Source organism: Hyperolius riggenbachi, chromosome 2, assembly GCF_040937935.1.
Source record: "Hyperolius riggenbachi isolate aHypRig1 chromosome 2, aHypRig1.pri, whole genome shotgun sequence".
Lineage (NCBI taxonomy): Eukaryota > Metazoa > Chordata > Amphibia > Anura > Hyperoliidae > Hyperolius > Hyperolius riggenbachi.
Genome location: NC_090647.1, coordinates 135,331,367 through 135,353,550, shown reverse-complemented (window position 1 = coordinate 135,353,550; position 22,184 = coordinate 135,331,367). Strand labels below are relative to the sequence as shown.

Genomic DNA, 22,184 nt, shown 5'->3' with positions numbered 1-22,184 from the left:
AGAGATAATTTGTGTGTTTCTTTCCCCCTGCAGCTATCTTCCACTGAAGTGTCAGGCTGTTTCTTCCTGCAGAGTGCAGACAGCTATGCCTGTATGTAATTCCTCAGTATGTGAAAGCCCAGCCAGCTCAGAGGAGGATTTATCCAGCTTGTAAAAGATAAGAGAGAAGAGAGAAGCTGCCCTAATCTAAATAATACACAGGCAGTGTGCAGAGAGGAGCCTGGAGGGGGGAGATGCATCACAGAACCACAACACTGAAGAACTTGGCAGCCTTCCAGACACAGGCTGACAAGTCTGACAAGTGAGAGATACGTTGATTTATTACAGAGATGGTGATAGTAGAACGTGCTGCAGTAAGCCAGAACACATTAGAATAGCTTTTGGAACTTGTAGGATGATAAAAAACAGGATGCAATTTTTGTCACGGAGTCTCTTTAAGCATTTGTTTATTGGGCTGGCAAAAGTGCCACTTTAACACAAACTCAAAGAGAAAATTTAAAAAACCTCTAATATCCTCAGCGCATAGTCATCAGCATTGGATACCAGCTGATGTTTCCTGGCCATGTGCTGAATGAACATTTCTAATGGGAAATGGGAACCCCGGGTCACCAATGACAGGCCCAGAGCATGTAAAGATATATTGCAAAGCAACTCTATAAACCCTAAGGTTTTGCGATTTGCTCATTTGTTGATGTATTGATGTTGTATATTCTGGCGTATAAGACCCAGAAAAATATTCTCAAAAGTCGGGGGTCATCTTATAGGACGGGTATTAAAACTTCAGAGCCGCTTACGGTGAGGGAGCTCAAACACGTCTGCAGCCACATCCCCACTGTATGCAGTGTCTGTATGAAAGCTGCAAGAGCGGTGCTGTACAAATATGGTAGAAGAAAATCCACTCACTGGGATTCCTGGAAAGAAGTGACTTAATGCGGTCCCAATGACGAGATGAGGGGGCACCTCACTGGGAAGGTGTAAGTGAAGGGCGGAGCAAGCTGCAAGCGTCCGGGACACCAGGGTATGGAAAAAAGAGATAGAGTGACACTGTACCCAGAAAAACACCCCTCTTTCACACATCTGGCCTGCCCTTGTATCCTATTACCATACCTCCTTCTCTGCCTCTCAGATCTCACTTCTGACGATGTCTGCAGTGAAGCGGCGCAGGCTCGAATATGTGAGATCTGAGAAGCATAGAGGAGGCAATAGTATACAAGGGTTGGCCAGACAGGTGAAAGAGGCATGTTTGTGCTATTGCTTTGATAGTCTTGGAGACAGGAATAGCTGACCAATACAAGCAGGCTTTGTATACAACATCCAGCAAATCGCTGGTCTTGCACATTGCGTTCTGTGATTGGTTGGTTGTAGTATACTGGGTACCACATACAGTACAGCACCAGTATCTGTATCTGTTTATACGGTATAGCACCAGTACACACAGTACAGTATACAAATGTCCAAGAGTCAAGAGGGGTAGACTTATAGGGCGAGTATATCCCAAAATGTATATTTTAACTGGAAAAGTTGGGAGTCGTCTTACACGCCCAGTCATCCTATACGCCGGAATATATGGTAATAAAGGTTATATTTTAATGCATTTCAGTTTGTTTACCTAAGATGAAGCTTTCCCTTTATTTTTTATGCATAATTAGCATTTGCTAGTGACATGAAATGACTAGACTTCATGATTATATAGATTGCATTCTGTGGGGCATGTCAACATTAGGGATTATGTTCATTTTATTACCTACTATGAGAATTGAAGAACCCTAGATAATGACTGACTGGCTCATGAGCACTTGGATAGGTGGGTATCTGGGGCATAACAACTAGTGCACAGACCCTGGCGGACAAAATTACCCTGGTCCCCTCCCCCTGTAGATGACCCCACCTTTAACATGCCTCTGCCAGAAGGATTCAGTGACTGAAGTCCCAACCAATGCACACCGACCCTTTGAGTATTAGCGTGGTGCTATGCGATTATTTTAATCAGATCAGTGTTCCATGGTTTTTTTTTCTCCCTGCAGCCACTCACTCTGTGCTGCATACACGGCTCCTGATCATGTGACATCGGGAGCCGTGTATGCAGCACAGAGCGAGTGGCTGCTGTGAGGAAGAAGACACATGACACTGCGGGATCAGGTAAACATAGTCACATAGCTCAGATGGGCTACTACTCCATAAATTGTGCTGCAGGAGGAGTGGGCCCCCATAGCCCGCCCACCATTGCAGAGGGTCACTGGAGGCTCATAACCCCTGAGGGCAATTCCTGTTTGATGGTGTCAGTTGTGTGTTGGAGGTTTGTTACCTTTACAATATTAAGTTAGGTTTCACTTTAATATTCAGCTTTATGGGAATGCTGTGAAAACAAAAATCTATTTCTTGAAGCATAAACATAACTTTATATCCCCCACTGGACAACAAAGGGTGCCAGAAAACAGACAGCATTTATATTCATGTGAGAATTTCAACATGTCCATTCTCGTGACATTTTTCCAGTTCCCATTCATTCTCAATCTGATATACCTCTCATTCCATCTGCTGAGGACAATAATATACTGTATATGTATATTTATTACTGTTTGCTGATTGAGAGAGAATGAAAGCATAGAGAGGGTCTTGTAGGCTCGTCTCTCCATTCCAATGTTTTCTAAGCATGCCTGCCGGAATAGTCTCTCAGTGGACAGCTGTGGCTTTTCATCAATTAACCTTTGAGATCCTGCAGAAGAAAACATATTTGTGTGTAAAAGCAAAACACACACACACACGGCTAACTATGGGGGAGCAGCAACTGCAGGGGGGCCCAGAGGTGTGTTGTGGGGGGAGGGGGGCAACTACTAAGCTTCTCTTTCTCTTATACTCCAGATCAGCTGCTTCTGTGACTACACATGTTGTGGGTGTAAAAATCCTGATGGCTACACTTGTTTTATGAGCCTTGTAAGATGGGCCACCGAGGCTGTAAGGGTAACCCATTAGAGGCAAATAAGGAGTTGTGAAGATTAAGATGCCCCATCAAAGTTTTGCTTGGGGGCCCATGAATTGTAGTTACACCCCTACAAACACACAGTCGACAAAGTAGAGAACATAAAAAAATGAACAGTGAGGTAAGGTTCACACTACAGTGAGGTAAGGTTCACACTACCGGGTGTATTCACAAAAAAAACCTAACATTTCAGGAGTTGCTGTTTAGCAGAGAGGAAGCCACACAGGAGCAACAGCTAAATTAGTAACAGTGTGGTCCTCTTAGCATATGCTGATGGCTCCCAAACAGACGCTTTTCAAGGAAAGAGAATGGCCCAGGAGAAAAATGCCTTGCTGCCCCCCCCGGGCCAGTCTACCCTTGGTGCTGCACATGGCAGAAATCCAAATTGTGAGGGAGGATCCACAGAGATTGCAGCTTACCTAGAAATGTAAAACAGACAAATGATAAGCGCTCAAGGATGCACCTGAATTGTAAGCCATCAGCGGCAATGCAGAGCCCCCTAGGGCTGAATACATGCCTCTAATGCAAAACAGATGCAAAATTATGTGCTAAACTCTAATCTAAAAATTTGAGAGTGAATTTAAATTTTATCACTGAATTTTATCACTGAAGCTAACACCCCACCTTGGTCTATAGTGATGCAGGGTGTGTAATATAGTCCAGTTTCTGGAGCTCTGCCCACTGGTGCAGCTTAATCACTAATTCCCCCCCCCCCCCCTCTCTTTGCCTGCAGTGTATGCTGGGTGTGTAATATAGTCCAGTTTCTGGAGCTCTGCTCACCATTGCAGTTAAACCATTCAGGTATGAGGTTCGTTTGAAAGCGCTGTCATGTCTCCCACTGTGCAAAATTAAATGTAAGTATACTAGTGGCTAGCTGCCTTCACTGTTTTAAGTTCACTCTCAAATTTTTAGATTAGAGTTTAGCACATAATTTTGCATCTGTTTTGCATTAGAGGCATGTATTCAGCCCTAGGGGGCTCTGCATTGCCGCTGATGGCTTACAATTCAGGTGCATCCTTGAGCGCTTATCATTTGTCTGTTTTGCTTGTCTTAGGAAATGTGTATACCATTTATGAATAGCAGCACGAGGAATTATGTTTTTATTGCTAGGTTAGAGGTAGGTCTTCCCCAAGGGGGTACGTCACCGCCGTGGGGAAGTCTATTAGGTCATAATTTGTACACTAATTATCACTGAAGCTAACACCCCCCCTTGGTCTATAGTGATGCAGGGTGTGTAATATAGTCCAGTTTCTGGAGCTCTGCCCACTGGTGCAGCTTAATCACTAATTCCCCCTCCCTCTCTTTGCCTGTAGTGTAAGTGTATGCTGGGTGTGTAATATAGTCCAGTTTCTGGAGCTCTGCTCACCATTGCAGTTAAACCATTCAGGTATGAGGTTCGTTTGAAAGCGCTGCCATGTCTCCCACTGTGCAAAATTACCTAGATATGTGTTTTCTGTTGAGTTTCCTTTTTGATGTCATAGTTTGAGTAAAGCAATCCTGAATTGAGAAAATTTACTTCAGGTTTGATACTTACCTAAGCAGAGGGAAGGCTCAGGATAGTATAGAGAGTTCTTGTTCTTCTGCCAGGCCCTTCATTCCACCACTGTCTGCCAGTAAAGCTGTTTGACTTCCTTGGTTGTACTGCTCTTCAGAACTACTTATGTCCTTGTCCTCAAGTAGTTCCAAGGATGAGTGCATCATTCCTGCACATGGGCGCGTTTGGACTTGGGCATGCGCAGTATCGATGCACTTATCCTCTGGACTAATTGGGGACAAGAGTAGTTCTGGAGAGCTGTTTGGTCAAACAGCTTCATTGGCTGTCAGCCCTAAAATAATGGGCAGCACAGAGGAACAGGAAATGTTCTTTACTTTTTGGAGCTTTCCTTCTACTCAGGTAAGTATCAAACCTGAAGCAAAATTCTCACTTTAGGTTTGAGTAGGTATAATAATTTAATAATATGGTGTTCCCAGGTAAATCATGATGGACAAGTAGAGCCAGAAATTTATAGAGAAGGCGGCTAACAACCTTGAAAGCCATCTGCTGAAACAATAGTGCACTTGGAAAATAATGACAGTACTTTTCTTCCCTATTTTTTAAATGTTGACATGAAGTCAGCAAATTGCCTAACTGAATGACTGCTCATGTGTCTGTTATTTTATTTGTGTCTTATTTCCTAAGCCTAGGCTTGTACATCCAATGATCCTCTTTGCTGCGCATACTTCCTATAACCATTAAAATGAAATAACACATTCTGCAAGAAAACAATAATACTTATTTAAAAACAAAACACACAAGCAGAGACATTTTTCTTAGTATTATCTTTTGTAAATAAAGCACTTATTACACAATAGTGATGGCTGTAATATGCTAATTAGGATTACACAACATTTCACGTAAAATGTTGGTATTACATCCACACGTAATTAGAATTTGCAAATTAATTTGATTTTGCATAATCCATTTGTAAGTTCCCCAAATTACATGTAATTTTTGATAATTTTGTGTTGGCTTTAGCAGTTAATAGCAAAGCTATTGTCTCCTAAATTGCTATACATGTTAAGTGGAATAGTTGAAAGAAGTCAAAAAGACCTTATAGTCTTTAAAAATGCAAAGGAAAAAACTGAAAATCAGAAAAAAATATCCATTTTTTTTTCATTTTTAATAGCATTACATTACATAGTGCCATGTGTAGCACTTATAAATGTATGAACTATTATTATTATTATCATTGATTTATGAAGCGCCAACATATTCCACAGCACTGTACTAAGTAAGAAACAAACATTCGGTGTATAACAATACAGACAATGGTATACACCAATATAGGAAAATTGGTAACAAGATACAGAATCAATACAAAATACAAAATTGGTAATTACAGTGACAATAGTAACATGATGAATAAAATCTATAAAACATTCCAAGACACAAAAGGGTGAGAGAGTCCTGCCCTTGTAAGTTTACAATCTAAAGGAATGTATATGGTTTTATTAAAGCGGACTTAAACCAAACATTTTTTGTAATTCAAAATATTTTAGTTGTACCACTCTGATACATACAAAGATAAATAAACACTCCTTCAAGCCTATGAGCATTTCAGTGCATGCTTTTCACTCTTCTCTTTTCATAACTAGGGTTATACAGCCGGCAGCCATTAGCAATTCCTCCATTGCCGGACACCACCTACTCCACCAGTCTGCCGAATTCTGTCCCGGCAATATGAAAGAAAGCGGAGGGGTTCCTCCAATAAATGTAAAATATTTTATATTTGTCATCATGCAGCTGAAAAAAGGATGCTATTTATTATTATAATTTAGAAAACAGATTTTATTTCTGAAATCTTGTATTTTTAATTTGGGTCCACTTTAAGTTTGAAAGTTTGTAAAATGAAAGGACATGTTTGCTTCATCAGGGATATCTGCATGGAAATGGGTTCATAATGCATAACATGGCTGTGACATGACATTTTATGGTTTTGGTGTTAGGAGATATAAACACCTGGCTTTACTGAGTTAAAAATCTCATGAAGGGAGAGGTAAGCATTAAATATGCTCGGTTGCAAATGACAATGGGAGCAGCAAATGATCACTAGAAAGCGCTAGAGAATTAAAGAAGGCACTTCATCCTCCAGCATACATTGTCTATATAGTGCAATCATTTAAATGTCCCGGAGATGAAATCTGCACATTTAGGAAGGACGCTGTAATGTCATCAGTTTGGATTAGAAACTCTTGTAAAGCTTTTTTCATTAGAATATTTAGGAGCATTACCGATCCTGCTAAAGCTAGAGAATAAAAATGAAAGATGATTATGAGAATTATAAGGATAAAAGAATAAACTGATAGTCGGTGGGCAATGCCACTGAGTGAGGAATAGAGTGACATGTAATGTCTTTGTGTCAGTAGAGAGTCTCTTGGGGTAGGTGGAACTCTAAGCACTGATGCACTTCTGTATAATGCCTTCATCAGTCTGTCCTTCAGCTCTTGCTGATGAAAGTTCTCATTATGTCGCATGCAGGCTTTAAGGTCTCATCATGCACAGAGAGTCAAGGAGTCATCTAGAATAGGTGAAATGTATTTGTCAAAATGAATTTGACACAAGAGGAGAATATTTTTAACTACCTCTTTCTCTGTCTGTGTGAATAGTTCAATGGATCATGTTAGCAGACTTGGCTTTCTTACAGTTCTTCTTAGCCAGTGTGCACCGTGGGGAACATCGACTGTTAAAGGACCGCTATCACAAAAAAATTGTAAAATGTAAATGCATGTGTATGCATATGTATACTGGTAAGTGGTTTTCAGGCTGCGCTCCCTCACAGCTTAAATGAGGTGCAGGGTCAGTCTGCCAGAGCACCAGGTCGGACATCCTTAAAACCTCCACAAGGACCAGCACACTCCAAAAATCTTCAGAACTTACAAAATCCGTTTATTAGAAAATATCTTCAGAATAGAACACACATTAAAAAAACGTGACAGATCCAGGAACTTCTCAGCACCAAGATAACCATCAAAGATGGTCAATGTCCATCAAGTGCTTAGTTCCTCGGATCCACTAGGCAATGTATTTATAGCAGTCAGGTAAACACAAGATCAAGATAGCACAGGTCCCAACAAAATAACAACAGACACTGGCCCAAAGCTGTTTCGAGTGTCAAGCCCATCCTCAAGCCAAATACACAACATCAAACACAGACACTTTGCTTAAAGAGAACCCGAGGTGGCCTTGTATTACGTAAGTGGGGCACAGAGGCTGGTTGGGCACACTAACACCAGCCTCTGTTGCCCCATCGTGTGTGTCAAAGACCCCCCTGCTCGTCGCTAAACTCCCCGCAGTGCTGGCGACACGCAGCGCGTCGCCAGCACAATGTTTACTCTATCGCTGTCTGTCAGTGCCGCTCCCACGCCTCCTCCGCATCGCCGCTACCCGCCCTCGTCCCTTCCCTCCAATCAGCGGGAGGGAAGGGACGAGGGCTGGTAGCGGCGATGCGGAGGAGGCGGCGCTGACAGACAGCGCTAGAGTAAACATTGTGCTGGCGACACGCTGCGTGTCGCCAGCTCTGCGGGGGTATAGCGGCGAGCAGGGGGGTCTTTGACACACACGATGGGGCAACAGAGGCTGGTGTTAGTGTGCCCAACCAGCCTCTGTGCCCCACTTACGTAATACAAGGCCACCTCGGGTTCTCTTTAAATAGCCAAAAAAACACCAATCATTAACATTGAACAAAGAACAAGAGCATGAGCATGAGCATGTGATCATCACGTCACTTCTATATGATTGTAATCCTATGCTATGCATATGTATAAAATACACATTTGTTCAAGAATAAAATGCACTATACATTTATTTTTTCCTATGTCACTGTCACTTACAGTAAGTAGTAACAATCTGTAAAACTATAGAGATAAAAAACACAGGGACACCGGGAGCCCGATATCGTGTAATATCGTTGTGTGAGATAATCTACTGGAGAAAAAATTATACTCACAATTCTGGGTTGCTATTCAGGCAACCACCATCAGAACATGTGGAGAGGTACCGTCTCCACTCGGCCTTGTCCGGTCGCTGCTCCCAAAAAATACTACTATAATACAGAGCTTACAGTAAGTATAATCCCACTTAGTGGGATAAGACTGGGTATCGAAACACTGTGGGAGGCGCCCTTATGTAACTAAATACTATATTTAAATGCTATATATGAATGCTGAGCATGGGAACTTTTTATATGAACCTCTACATGTGTTGCTGGGTTTCTGTTATAATTGTTTTCATATGTGAAGTGAAATGTATTTGCCTGAGCGCCATCCTTGTTCTTTTTCCTTTAAGCACTCTATTTGACCTGAGGAAGCGACTTGTGGTCGCGAAACGCGTTGTCTACCCATTGTGCTGTAATAAACCCAATTTTATGATCAATGTGTGTACGAGCCTTCATAACAGGTAAGACACACTATACTTACCTAGGAATTGGTCATATATGTCATAACGAGATTAAGGGCGCCTCCCACAGTGTTTCGATACCTAGTAACAATCTGGCAGGTTTTGGTCTAATCCAGGGATGTCGAACGCCAGTCCTCAGGGCCTGAGGGTCTCACATATTTTTGGCACAGTTCAAATTAATTAAGGGAGCTAAATCAGGAAAGGTGTGGATCATCAAGTAGAACACAATTTCTCCATTGCTTAGTCCATTGTAAACACTGGAATGGATATTGCCCTCGAAGACTGGAGTCCGACACCTGTGGTCTAGTCCATCTCCTTGTGGGGGATTCTCAGGATTTTTTTTATATTCAAAAACTAGAGGTAGGACAACAAATCCATCTAAACCATTAATCTCTTGAATCTTGTAAAATATTTGAGATTTGTGTATTCGAAGTGTTTCATACCGAGTGGTGTAGCAATATGGGTGGCAGAGGATGCAACCGCGACAGGGCCCCTTCAAGCCCGTGTGTAAAAACTTGTTTTGCATGAAGTGCTTGTGAAATGTTATGTAAAACTCAAACTGAGGTCTATAGCTCCTCAGCTATGCTATTGTTCACACCATTTCTATCTTCCAGCCATTGCTGGGGCGGGGGCTATTTTGTTTGTTTTTACCTTTCATATTTTGTCTGTATCACTTTCCACCCAGAATGCAATAGGTGAGCATATTCGCTGGCCTGTACTAAGTACTAAATGATTGCAGTTTGCACTTTTTTTGTCTTCGTCATTTATACCCTTTCTGTACTCTGATATGAGTAGAGTGCTTCATAATGGGAGTAAATAACTTTGGCATATTGGCATCTTTATGCAGCATAGAGAGAGGGTATTTTCTGGTAGGACGTTATCTTGCTTTCTCTTTTTGTTGTTTTTAGGGGTTGAATTAGACAAATCCCCCTGCAGGTAAATACAAACAGCCAAAGGCAGCAGCTGTCACCTGTCTGCCTCTATGTCCACACTAACAGCTCTAAGGCGTTGTTAAGGGACAGCAGTGACTCCATGCTGGTCATTAGCAGTGACACAGTTTGTCATAAAAGAAAAGCAAAAAACTGAGCACTTAGCTAATCACCTCACTATGTGCCAATTCACTAGAGACAATGCTAGGCACTGCTACCTGTGTATACAGAACCTCACATTAATATTGTTTTTGGTAGAATCTACACTTGTTGCAATTCATCTAGTCCACAAGATGCTGATAGTCAACATCTGCTTATATAAATACCAGTGTTCACACCTTTTCTCATTAAAATCTAAAAAGGTTTTTGGTCTGAGCCTATCGGGACTAAGAAGCTTCTGCTATAACTGCATGTAATAAACCTACTAATAAAGAATATGCAATGTTGAGAAAATAAATTATTTAAAGGGGCACTATGGCAAAAAATTGTAAAATTTAAAATATGTGCAAATGTATACAAATAAGAAGTACATTTTTTCCAGAGTAAAAAGAGCAATAAATAACTTTTCTCCTATGTTGCTGTCACTTACAGTAAGCAGTAGAAATCTGACAGAAGTGACAGGTTTTGGACTAGTACATCTCTTCATAGGGGATTCTCAGGGATTTATTTATTTTCAAAAGTACTTAGTGAATGGCAGTTGCTCTTTCCAACTGCCAAAAAACTGTGTAGCGAGTAGGGAAGCTGGCCAGCATCATTGTTTACATCCTTTTTAGCAAATATCTTTATAAAGAATAAAAGCCTTGCTGAGAATCCCCTATGAAGGTCTATGACTAGTCCATAACCTGTCACTTCTGTCAGATTTCTACTACCTATTGTAAGTGACAGCAACATAGGAGAAAAGTAATTTATGGTTCATTTTACTCTGGAAAAAAACGTACTTCTTATTTGTTTATGTTTGCACATATTTTACATTTAAAACATTTTCTCCATAGTGCCCCTTTAAGCGGACTAGTAGGTATAAGGAGAGTTGGAAAATGTTCTCTGTCAATTTTTGTCTCTTGTTTGTTCTAGACTGATAAAGCAGGTTATAAAAGTCAGTTAGTGGCAGTTAATTGTGATTTTATGTAGGAAAAAATCTGAGATAGCAGCTTTGAAAATTATCACAGTTTTTGGAGATCTGGAAAAGTTGTTTTTATAACCCATAATTGGATATCATGGCAGCCGTGGGTGTAAATAAAAGTTAAGAATGCCACCAGCCAAACTTTGGTGGAGCCCCCACCACTTATGCACAACCTGTCCCCACAAAGGGGAAACCAAGAGCCCAATACACTGTAGCATATACCAATAACAAGTTGCCTTTACTTAAAATAGAGTGATACCCATAAACAAGCATTACTTCAATGGCAACCACTGTAAAGGCAGGTCGGGTGAACAAACTCAACCCCATTTGGATTTAAAAGTCACTCTCTGTAGTGTCTGGAGACAAGTGGTAGCACTCCTGCACCAAGGGTGGACAATAGGTAATGTAAACGTCGGTAAAACAGAGGTGCCAACAGGATTAAAATACACTAAGAACAGTTTAAGGCCTTTTGCACACTACATGCGATTCCGATTTGCAATTTTTAATCAATTTTCACATGTGACTCTGATTTTTAATCGGTACAGCATGCTGCATTTTTTCTGCGTTTTTCTTTTGATAGCATCCAGGGAAAATCGGAATCGCAAATCAGAATCGCAAATCGGATTTGCAGTGTGCAGGGGGCCTGAAAGAGAGGTAGTGGTGGACTTAACTCCAAATAGAAGACTAAAACTTCACTTGCAATGTGTTTCGCAGGACACACCTGCTTCCTCAGGCAAACATATAGGAGTATATATAGGAGTATCTATAATTAGGTCACAGTGAGCTCTGTGCCTCCATTCTTAGTGTAGTTTAACCTCTTGAGGACTGCTGTGTTAAACCCCCCTAAAGACCAGGCACATTTTCATTAAATTGGCCACTGCATCACTGCAAAACACAGCACACAAGTGATTCCTCCCCCCTTTTCTCCCCACCAACAGAGCTCTCTGTTGGTGGGGTCTGACAACCCCCCGCCCCCCCCCCCCAGTGTTTGTTTGTTTATTTGTGTTTGTTTTTGTTTGTTTTTTTAAATAAAAACTGTGTTTTTTCTCCCCCTGCTGTATACCCCCTTCCCTCCCCCCGCCGGCCAATCCCTGTGATCAGCCGCTCGGAGACTGAAGAGGGGGCGGAGCTCCGCCCTCCGAGAATGAGATGCGCGTGCAGCATGCGCGCGATCTCATTCAAAACAGAGCCCCAGGACTTTACGCCAATTGGCGTTAGGCGGCCCATCGGTGTGACGCGGTCGGCACAAGGTTAATCTTGTTGTCACCCGGTATAGCCATGTTCCCCCAGCAAAGCCACTCATCTCCCCATGCTATCTCTGCTCCACTATCTTCCCCTTCCCCCAAAGTGTAATTCCCCCCACTATATGTACCCCACTTGTACAGCCATTCCATCCTCATTGTAGTTAGAAATAAGGATGAGGCCTGGGGAAAGTCCAAAAGCAAACAGTGGGCTTGATTCACTAAATCGTGATAACTCATATCTCGGCCGTTTTCGTGCGCAATTTCACGCTTGCACGCGACCGCGAATTTCACGTACAAATGCGATTTTTTGCACAAATATGATATCGTTTGTGCGCACAAATTCCTGTTAATTGTGCATGCAAATTCGCGATCGTGCCCAAACGCGAAAATGCAGCCGAAAATGACCATGGTATGAGTTATCACGGTTTGTTGAATCAAGCCCAATTGCAGCATACTGCCAGTGAAGCATATTTTTTTCAAGGGTTTCATATGAAGATTGAAGATATTTTATGGTGAAATAACTGGATCGTTTTTGATTTACAAATACTGTTAAGCCATATACAAGTGGAGTGGCCACATGGAGGTATCCTTTGCTATGCTATAAAATTGCTGCATGGATTTATTGTAATTCATTGAACCTAACTGCACTGGGGTTCTAAGGGATTTTTTTTTATGTTATTTTGTTTGACTTTAGTTTTATGGCATACAGTACAATTTTGTACCATTTTACTTTGCATGATGTGAAATAGGAATGCTTCAACTAAGAGGAAGGCAAAGAAGACTATTTTTAGAGAAAATCTCTGAAACATTACAAATACATTACAAATATTTCCCACTGGTGTCTTAACCTTCCTGGCGGTAACCCCGAACGTAGGAGGTTTTCTCAGGCCCTACTGGGCCGATTTGCCACTATCCGCATCGCCGCGCCGCCCCCTCCGCGCCGCCCCCTCCCAGACCCCTTGCGCAGCCTGGCCTATCAGCGCCAGGCAGCGCTGAGGGGTGGATCGAGACTCCCAATGACGACGGGGGAAGCCCTCCAGGAAATCCTGTTCTTTGAACGGGATTTCCTGATCGCCGATAGCCGGAGGCGATCGAAGAGGCTAGGGAGATGCCGCTGCACAGCGGCTATCATGTAGCGAGCCTTAGGCTTGCTACATGATTTAAAAAAAAAAATTCAAAAAAACCCGGCTGCACTGCCCCCTGGCGGTTTTTAATAGACCGCCAGGAGGGTTAAAACATAGCACAAAATCCAAGTTGCTCACTGAATGCATTGGGATCACACGGGACCCCAGCGATTTCATCTTGCAGACGTTCTGGTCTGCTCCTGTGTTGCACTACGATGATCTGGTTAAAAATGCATGATAGTGGTGTTTTCCTTTTTTTTTATATATTCTCAACAGTATCTGCAAAGGTGATGTGAAGAATTAGGTGACAGCCTAGAGCTCTGTGCCATTTCTGCTGGTCCCAACGTATCAATGGGTATCACCGTCACCAGTAATATCCATTTACAAGGCACTGCTGACATATCATCTAGCCTGATAAAAGTATGAGAGCTGGCATTGCTGAATTTTTGGGTGTTGCTAATTCTGGGAGTGTGATGCTCTTCCTTTGGTTTCACCGGCTTTGTCAACTTTTTAAAGAGGAACTGTAGTGAAAATACCATAATGAATACATTTTTTTTTTTACAATATTTATTTATAAATTATTTAGTCAGTGTTTGCTCATTGTAAAATATTTCCTCTGCCTGATTTACATTCTGACATTTAACACCGCTGGTGACATCTTTAGTCCTGTCAGGTGCAGCACTGCAGAATGTTCGTTTTGGAGAATTCTGAAGCCAGTGAAAATAATGTCTGCTTTCCCCAAATACTCTGGGAGGAGAATTCCACATAGCTAAACAGCCTAGGTCAGTGTTTCTTAAACCTGTCCTCATGACTCCCCAACAGTGCGTGTTTTGCAGGCTGGCTGCAAAATATGCGCCATTGGGGAATCACGAGGTCAGGTTTGAGAAAGACTGACCTTAGCTAAGTATCATGAAGAGGGCAGGGGCTGTTTCTGATGCTGCGCAGCGCAATGGCATAATTGTTAGCACTCTCATCTTTCAGTGCTGGGTCCCTGGTTCGAAACCCAGCCAGGGCACTAGCTGCAAGGTGTTTGTAAGTTCTCCCCGTGTCTGCGTGGGTTTCCTCCGGACACGCAGGTTTCCTTCCACATGCCAAAAACATACAGATAAGTTAACTGGTTTCCCCCTAAATTGTGCCTAGACTATGATACATACATATACACTACACTATATAGACATTTGACTATGGTAGGGATTAGATAGTAAGCCCCTCTGAGGGACAGTTAAGTGAAAAGACAATACACTCTGCACAGCGCTGCAGAAGATGTTGGCGCTATATAAATAATAATAATAATAATGCTGAAACCAGGAAAATGACTGTAAAAGTGGTTATCCTGAAGAATTTACTCCATTCTGCTATTTTCACTACACTGCCTCTTTAAATTGAATTAAGTAAATCAAAGCAAAGACTCTAGAAATAAAATTGAGATGTACCCTTGTGTTTTCGAGCAAAATAATTTAGAGCAGAGCTGCAGATGGGAATATTGAAGTTTAATTGCCCTCTGAGAAATGTTCATACAGTTTTCTGAAAGCAGTTCTGCTTTGAGCTTTAGAAATGTGTACGTTAAGTTATTCTTGGCTTTAGGACCAAATGGCCTGGCCCTCTGCAAGCAGGGTTTGAATCAGCAAGAAATCCTTTCTCATTAATTATGCTGCTGCAATGAAGGCATCCCACTTCTGTGTTCACAAGATTGCCCTTCCAGTTCCAAAAATAAATGTGTGACCTATTCCATGCGAGCTGCCCATGTAACATCTATGTTGGCAGTAGGACAGATGGTCTCACAGTAGTAGTTTGCCCAAGGATCAACACAATGAATAATGAAGCTAAACTGGTCTACTCTTCATATGTGGTTACAGCAACACAGTAATGGGTATCGATAAATAAAAAATGTAGATGTTTAAAGACCCATATGATTTCAGAATTTAAAATGTTAATAACTCTAAACCTGAGAAATACAGATATGATGGCTTCAATTCTGGTAGCTACAGTATGTGCGGTAAATATTTTTTTGTTGGAAAAACTGAATTTTTTTAGCAATTCTGAAAGATTTTTCTGCTTTTCCAAATGTGGAAAAAGTGCAGTAAAAAGTGAGGAAAAATGTGGAAAGTGCAGAAAAATTATAGTAAACTAGTAAAAAGGCCCATTCGTTAAATAACGGGCGCTAGGTCACAGCTGCTATCCCCCGCAATGCGTGCACATACGCGTCCCGCTTGCTTGTTCCCCACCACTGTCTGAAGTATATGCACACAGGGAGCTGCTTGCTTGGCAGTTGGAAAAAGCTGTTATTTCCCACAATGCAATGAGAACCTCTGTGAACCACAGACAGCAAACTGTCAGGTCCGGTCCTGTGTCCTAACTGCCCTGGTTGTGCACATGCTCAGTACAAAAAAGCCAGGGACACACAACCATTCAGTTGATGACGCAGGGACACTTGCATTTTATTGTATAGGATAATAATAATAGTTTTTAATTGTCTTCTATAAATTAGGATCGTCCTTGGAAGGTGTGTTTTTTTTTTGGTGGGGAAGGGGAAGGTGTATTTGATTATGTAGCAATCTATGGAAAGTATGTTTATAGCCATCCCATATAAAAAAAAATCCAGTAATTTAACTATTAGGATAGGAATAGGAATGCCACTACAATAGCAATAAAAAAAATGCATGAAAATGTACTTTATCACCAGGTACAGGCAGGTCTTAAACTGATCGGCAAATTATGTGCTAACACGCCCAATATTTTTCAGGAAAATTACGATTTTTGATAAAATATCGCAAAAAAACCCGGCACAATTTATGACCTAATTTACCACATGTGGCAAATTATGACTAAAATCTACCAGAATAGCAAACTGATTTTACCATATGCGGTAAAATACCTCTGAATGTGGTTAAACGGATGCTAAGCCTACCAGAATTGAGGCCATTGTGGATCTTTAAATAGCCAAAATACATAACTTTTCCATCCATAGAAGGTTTAAACAAAGTTAATACTTTAACGTGATCTTTCACAATGGTTAAGAGAATAATTGATCTCAGTAGTACTAGAGTAGATTTGTAAGGTAATGTTATTAAAAGGTATTTTTCCATTACAGTATGCAGTCAGGTAAAAAAGGACCGCTAACTTTAAAAAGGAATATTTACAGCAATGTAAGAAATTGTGATAATGTATGCGAGCATATCATATTAAATTTGAATGTTAACATGGAAAGACATGTAAGATCCTTTGTATCATATGAATTATCTGTAAGGGTGTTGGAGGACAGGTTAGGGAGGCATGGGGTGATGGAAAGCAAGTAAGAAGGGGGCCACCATAGACTGTAATGTGAATGACAGCTATAGCAGTGCTCAGAGGGTAATTTGGGCACCGGCATAAGCCAGCGGCCAAATTATGAAAAAAAGGGGGTTAGTAATGTATGCCGCTGGGAAATCTGCAATAGCAGGATGAGCCATGTGCCCAAATCGTCCAGTGCCCTTTTTAAACGTATGCGACAGAATGCACAATGGAAAAGGAAACAAGGGAAACTTGTTTATTTCTCCTCAGTTCCATCTTTGTCTTTCTCCCTTCTTCCTCATTAAACCTTTCCCTTTTTTCCTCCTTCCCCTCATTCTTCACACTCCCATTCTCCCATTATCTACCTCATTTCTCTACCCCCCACCCCCACCCACACACACACACACAAATGCCTCTGAATCCCTCTCCACTATCCACCAGCTGTTCACTCCCAGTTACTGTTCTGCTCTCACTTCCCTGTTTTTCACTCCCCTCCTCCCGAGCCCATTATCCTCCTCCCTCCATCCTCTGTGTGCTGTCAAAACCGCCTGTTTATTTTTCTGTGTATTGGTATGCCCTTTCTCCACCTTCACTTTTTAGTTACATAGTATGCCCCACTAGCCACTCCCTGTTCTCAGACTCCTCCATTTTAAATATGTGAGTGTCCCAGCCTCAGTGAGCAGTAGGGCTGTAGAATTATTGTTTTTTACCTCAAAGATTACTAAGGATTCTATAACTTAAAGATAACTCCAAGTTATCTTGTATCCTGTACATTCTCAACTGGATTAAAGAATCATTGGAACCTACAAGCAGCTTTCTTTGTGAGTAAGCTATCTGCCCCTGTGTTACTCAGCAAGGAGATACACCATCCACACAGATTGGATCGAAGGACGGGTACCTCATGCACAACAGACACTTGTGACAGAATACTTTGCATAAGGTGTGCAGTAAGGTGTGGAAAATAATGAGGAAGGCACCACAGCTTATTGGGGACTTAAATGTTAGGAGAAACATCCTTACTGTGCCAATGGCCTATAAACTAAATGAGATACATGCTAAATACTCACCACCTGACAGAGAAAGATAGATCCAGCAACATCCTCCTGACAAAGAGCATGCCACAATTCATCTGGATCATGCAACGTCACACGATGGTACACGTTGGTACACGATGGGCACGAATGGGAAGTCAATCGATCACGGTACTTTGCGTGGAGTTGTCAGTGATCTTAAAGATCTGCCGTGATGGGTCATTATTGTTGTTTGTAATGCTTAACGTTGTTCGCATTATTGTGCGCCTGTACCCACATCACGAGATCGTGGAAACGGTCTCTTGATGCTCAAAAAAATCACAGATCATCTGGAAAATGATGTGGTGGCTACTGGCATTTAGATGCAGCTTAAACCTGCTACCGCAGAGATGTTTTGACCTGGCACTGGGTATAAAAGGGCAAAAGATATTAGGTCCATATCTTATTCTATACACTTTTCTCCTGAGTATTCACCAAGGAGATGTTTTCAAACCTTACCAATAAAATACTTTTAAAGATCTCAGCATGCAAGAAAATAAGTTTGGTATTGTATTTTTTATCTGCGTTTTAGAACTTTTTCCATTGATAAATGCTGAAAAGTTATTATTATTAATTTTTTTTTAATAAGATGAAAAATTACCTCCTTGGAGAAAACTCAGGAGAAAAAAAGTTAATTGGATAAGGGCCTTAGCTATATAAAAATGATTAATTTACTCACAGCTTACTATACCTCCTAAGTGTCTACCTTATTCATATGAACAACTGCTGGCATTGTCTTCAAGCAAAGAACAGATTTCAGCTTACCGTATATACTCGCAAGCAAGCCGAATTTTTGACCCCCCAAAAGTGGGCCAAAAGTTGGGGGGTCGGCTTGCTTGCGAGTCATGGGTGGGTGGATAGGTGCTGTCCCTCCCCGCTCCCCCCGCGGCTACCGCTGCTATTACCTTAGGCGGCGCCGCTGCCTCTATCCCTGTCCTCCTCCGGTAACTCATTCACAGCAGCGCGCCCCCCGCTGCTGTGATGACGCAGGAAACCATAGAGAGCGGTTCCCATAGTAACGGCATCGCGCTACAGGAAGCCGCTCACTATGGTTTCCTCATCATCACAGCAGCGAGAGGCGCGCTGCTGTGAATGAGTTACCGAACTTACCGGAGGAGGACGGGGATAGAGGAAGCGGCGCCGCCTAAGGTAATAGCAGCGGCGGCCGCGGGGGGAGCGGGGAGGGACAGCACCTACCCACCCACACTGGGGCACTATGCTAGCTATATGGGGCACTATGCTAGCTATATGGGGCACTATACTAGCTATAATGGGGCACTATACTAGCTATAATGGGGCACTATACTAGCTATAATGGGGCACTATACTAGCTATAATGGGGCACTATACTAGCTATACTGGGGGCACTATACTAGCTATACTGGGGGCACTATACTAGCTATACTGGGGGCACTATACTAGCTATAATGGGGCACTATACTAGCTATAATGGGGCACTATACTGAGCACTATACTAGCTATACTGGGGGCACTATACTAGCTATACTGGGGGCACTATACTACCTATACTGGGGGCACTATACTAGCTATACTGGGGGCACTATACTAGCTATACTGGGGGCACTATACTAGCTATAATGGGGCACTATACTAGCTATAATGGGGCACTATACTGAGCACCATACTAGCTAAACTGGGGCACTTCACTAGCTATACTGCGCACTATACTAGCTATACTGAGCACTATACTGAGCACTATACTAGCTATACTGAGCACTATACTAGCTATACTGGGGCATTTTACTAGCTATACTGAGCACTACCTACCTATACTGAGCACTATACTAGCTAAACTGGGGCACTTCACTAGCTATAATGAGCACTATACTAGCTATACTGAGCACTATACTAGCTATAATGAGCACTATACTAGCTATACTGAGCACTATACTAGCTATACTGGGGCATTTTACTTGCTATACTGAGCACTACCTACCTATACTGGGCACTATACTAGCTATACTGGGACATACTGGGGGGATCACGCGGCCAGCGTTTCCTACCCCCGGCTTACATGAGGGTCAATCATTTTTTCCTGTTTTTTGGGGTAAAAGTGGGGGGGTCGGCTTACATGCGGGTCGGCTTGCTTGCGAGTATATGTACTTCAAATTAGGGTTAGCTGGGTTGTTAACTGTCGCATTTTACCAGCTCCAAACTGGCTGTAAACGATGAATGCAGGTGATGGGACCATGATGAACAGGTTGGTATTAGGGGGATTCAGAGCAGAGGTCAGAAAATCATTACATGCAGAATGTACAAGTAGAAAATATGTAGCTGCATGGATGGTTACCTGTTTCCATTAAAATAATGAAAGCATGTTTTTGAAGCATGGTTTGGGGGTGTTGTAGTAGCAATGTGGCAATAAGGGATGCGATAGTTATGACAACACCTGGGTGCCTGGACCAATATGCCTGGCCAAGGCCCTTCTTTAGCCACTATGTTTTCTCTTTATTCTTGTTATAGTGGTAATGCTCATCTCTGTTAACAGTATTCCCCAACCCTGTCCTCAGGGCCCACCAACAGTGCATGTTTTGTGAAAATCCACTGAGGAAGTTAATCAGCTCTGCTGAGACACTAATTACCTCACCTGTGCATGTTTGTGTTTTTTTGCAGAACATGTTGGTGGGCCTTGAGGATAGGGTTGGAGAACTCTGTGTTAATAGACTGTTTCCCTACCCCTGCTCCCATTTCTTTCACACTGAAACTGTCCTTGGACAGCAGGTTTTAGAAATCTGCAGGGTACATTTAGTATTGCAACATGTGAAATTTGGCACAAGATATTACCAACACTTAAAATCCTGGTTATAGTTCCATACTCTCCCTTACTAACAGGGGAGGACTGGGACCTTTTGGCCTGGGGGGACAACACAAACTAGAGGCCCGTTTCACGGCATCCCCAGCCCAAAGCCATATCTTTCTTGTGTGCAAATCTTCAAATTGTGATGACTAACAGCCCCAGCCACACACACACACACACACACACACACACACACACACACACACACACACACACACACACACACACACACACACACACACACACAATGTACCTGATGCCTAACCCCATTTCTCCGCACAATCTACCTGTCTGTGTCTGATGCCTAACCTTAAAGGAGTTATCAGGCTTTTTTTTTTTTTTAATGAAAATAAGTGCTACTTACCCAGGGCTCGTCCAGCCCCAAGCTCCCAGCATGTCCCTTGCCGCAGCTCTGCAGTCAGCTGTTCGCTGCCGCTGCCTCCCAGCCCCCGGCGATGACGTCAGGCCGACTGCGCCTGTGCGAGCGGCACTGTCAATCACCGCCACATAGACCAGAGCGTACTGTGCAGACGCAGAACTACTGCACCTGCACAGTACACTCCGGTCCACGTGGCGGTGATTGACAGTGCTGCTCCCACAGTAGTGACCGACATCCAGGTCAGACTGGTGCCATCGCCGGGGACTGGGAGGCAGCGGCAGCGAATGGCTGACTGCAGAGCTGCGGTGAGGGACATGCTGGGAGCGTGGGGCTGGAGGAAGACCCGGGTAAGTAGCACTTATTTCATTAAAAATGCCTGATAACTCCTTTAAACAACCCCCCCCCCCACACACACACACACAAACCTACCTACCTGGTGATGCCTAACCCCACTCCTGCCCACCCACCATACAAACTACTTGTCTGACACCTACCCCCCCCCCCCTCCAACTACCTGTTTGACAGTGCCTAACTGCCTGCCTCCCCCCTCCCCTGCCGCCAATCACACCACAAGAAGAAAAAACATTTCCCCTCAGGCCAGGGTCAGAATGGGGATGATTATCACACAAAAAAAAACTCAGAGGGCACTGGCCTGGGCAGAGAATTGAATTTGACAGCAGTAGCAGGCAGGCAGCAAAGTGTGTGTAAGTCAGTGACAAGAAGGGAGAAGAAGTACAGAAACAAAATTTATAAAAACCACCTTCTCCTCTTGCAACCTGGACCCGACCTCCTCTATCCTCCTGTCTCCTCAGTCCTACACCTCCTCCTCCTCCACAGCAGCAAGCAGCTATAGGTGGCATCTCCGACTCCCAGCCCCCAGAGTGTCCGACTCCTCCAGCCAGCCACTCGTAGCCGCAGCTCCAGGCCCCCAGCCCCCCCAGCACAGAAAGCTGAAGAGTGAGACAGCTCACTCCGATGACACCGCAGGCACAGCAGCACATTGCGGGCGGCAATGGCTCCAGGCGGGGGGCTGAGTCAAACAGGGTCAACCCACCGGGCCGGAGTGGACCTAAGCTATTTGTGTCCTTGTGCCGCTCACATCCTCCGCAGGCGCGGCCACGCACAAGGGCACACCACGGCCGGCAGCCTCAGCCCTTTCTCTGATTGGATACTTCAACTTGCCGGGAAATATCACGCGAGGTTGCGATCCCCACTGCGAACCTATCACCTGTGGTGTGTCTGCGGCCGCTGCGTATAGCAGCGGCCGGCCCTAATTACTTAAGATTCGGGCGGCCCGGGGGGCAATTGCCCCCCG

The 22,184-nt window shown here is 43.1% G+C and overlaps 1 long non-coding RNA gene across 1 annotated transcript in view; it reads right to left on the bottom strand.

The window, feature by feature from the left end:
• Positions 1-2,635: 2,635 nt before the first annotated feature.
• LOC137544091 (uncharacterized) overlaps positions 2,636-22,184 on the bottom strand; it is a 115,542-nt gene continuing 95,993 nt past the window's right edge. Inside the window, exon 3 of the long non-coding RNA XR_011025721.1 lies at positions 2,636-2,716. This is a non-coding gene — a long non-coding RNA (uncharacterized lncRNA). The remainder of the gene's footprint in view (positions 2,717-22,184) is intronic.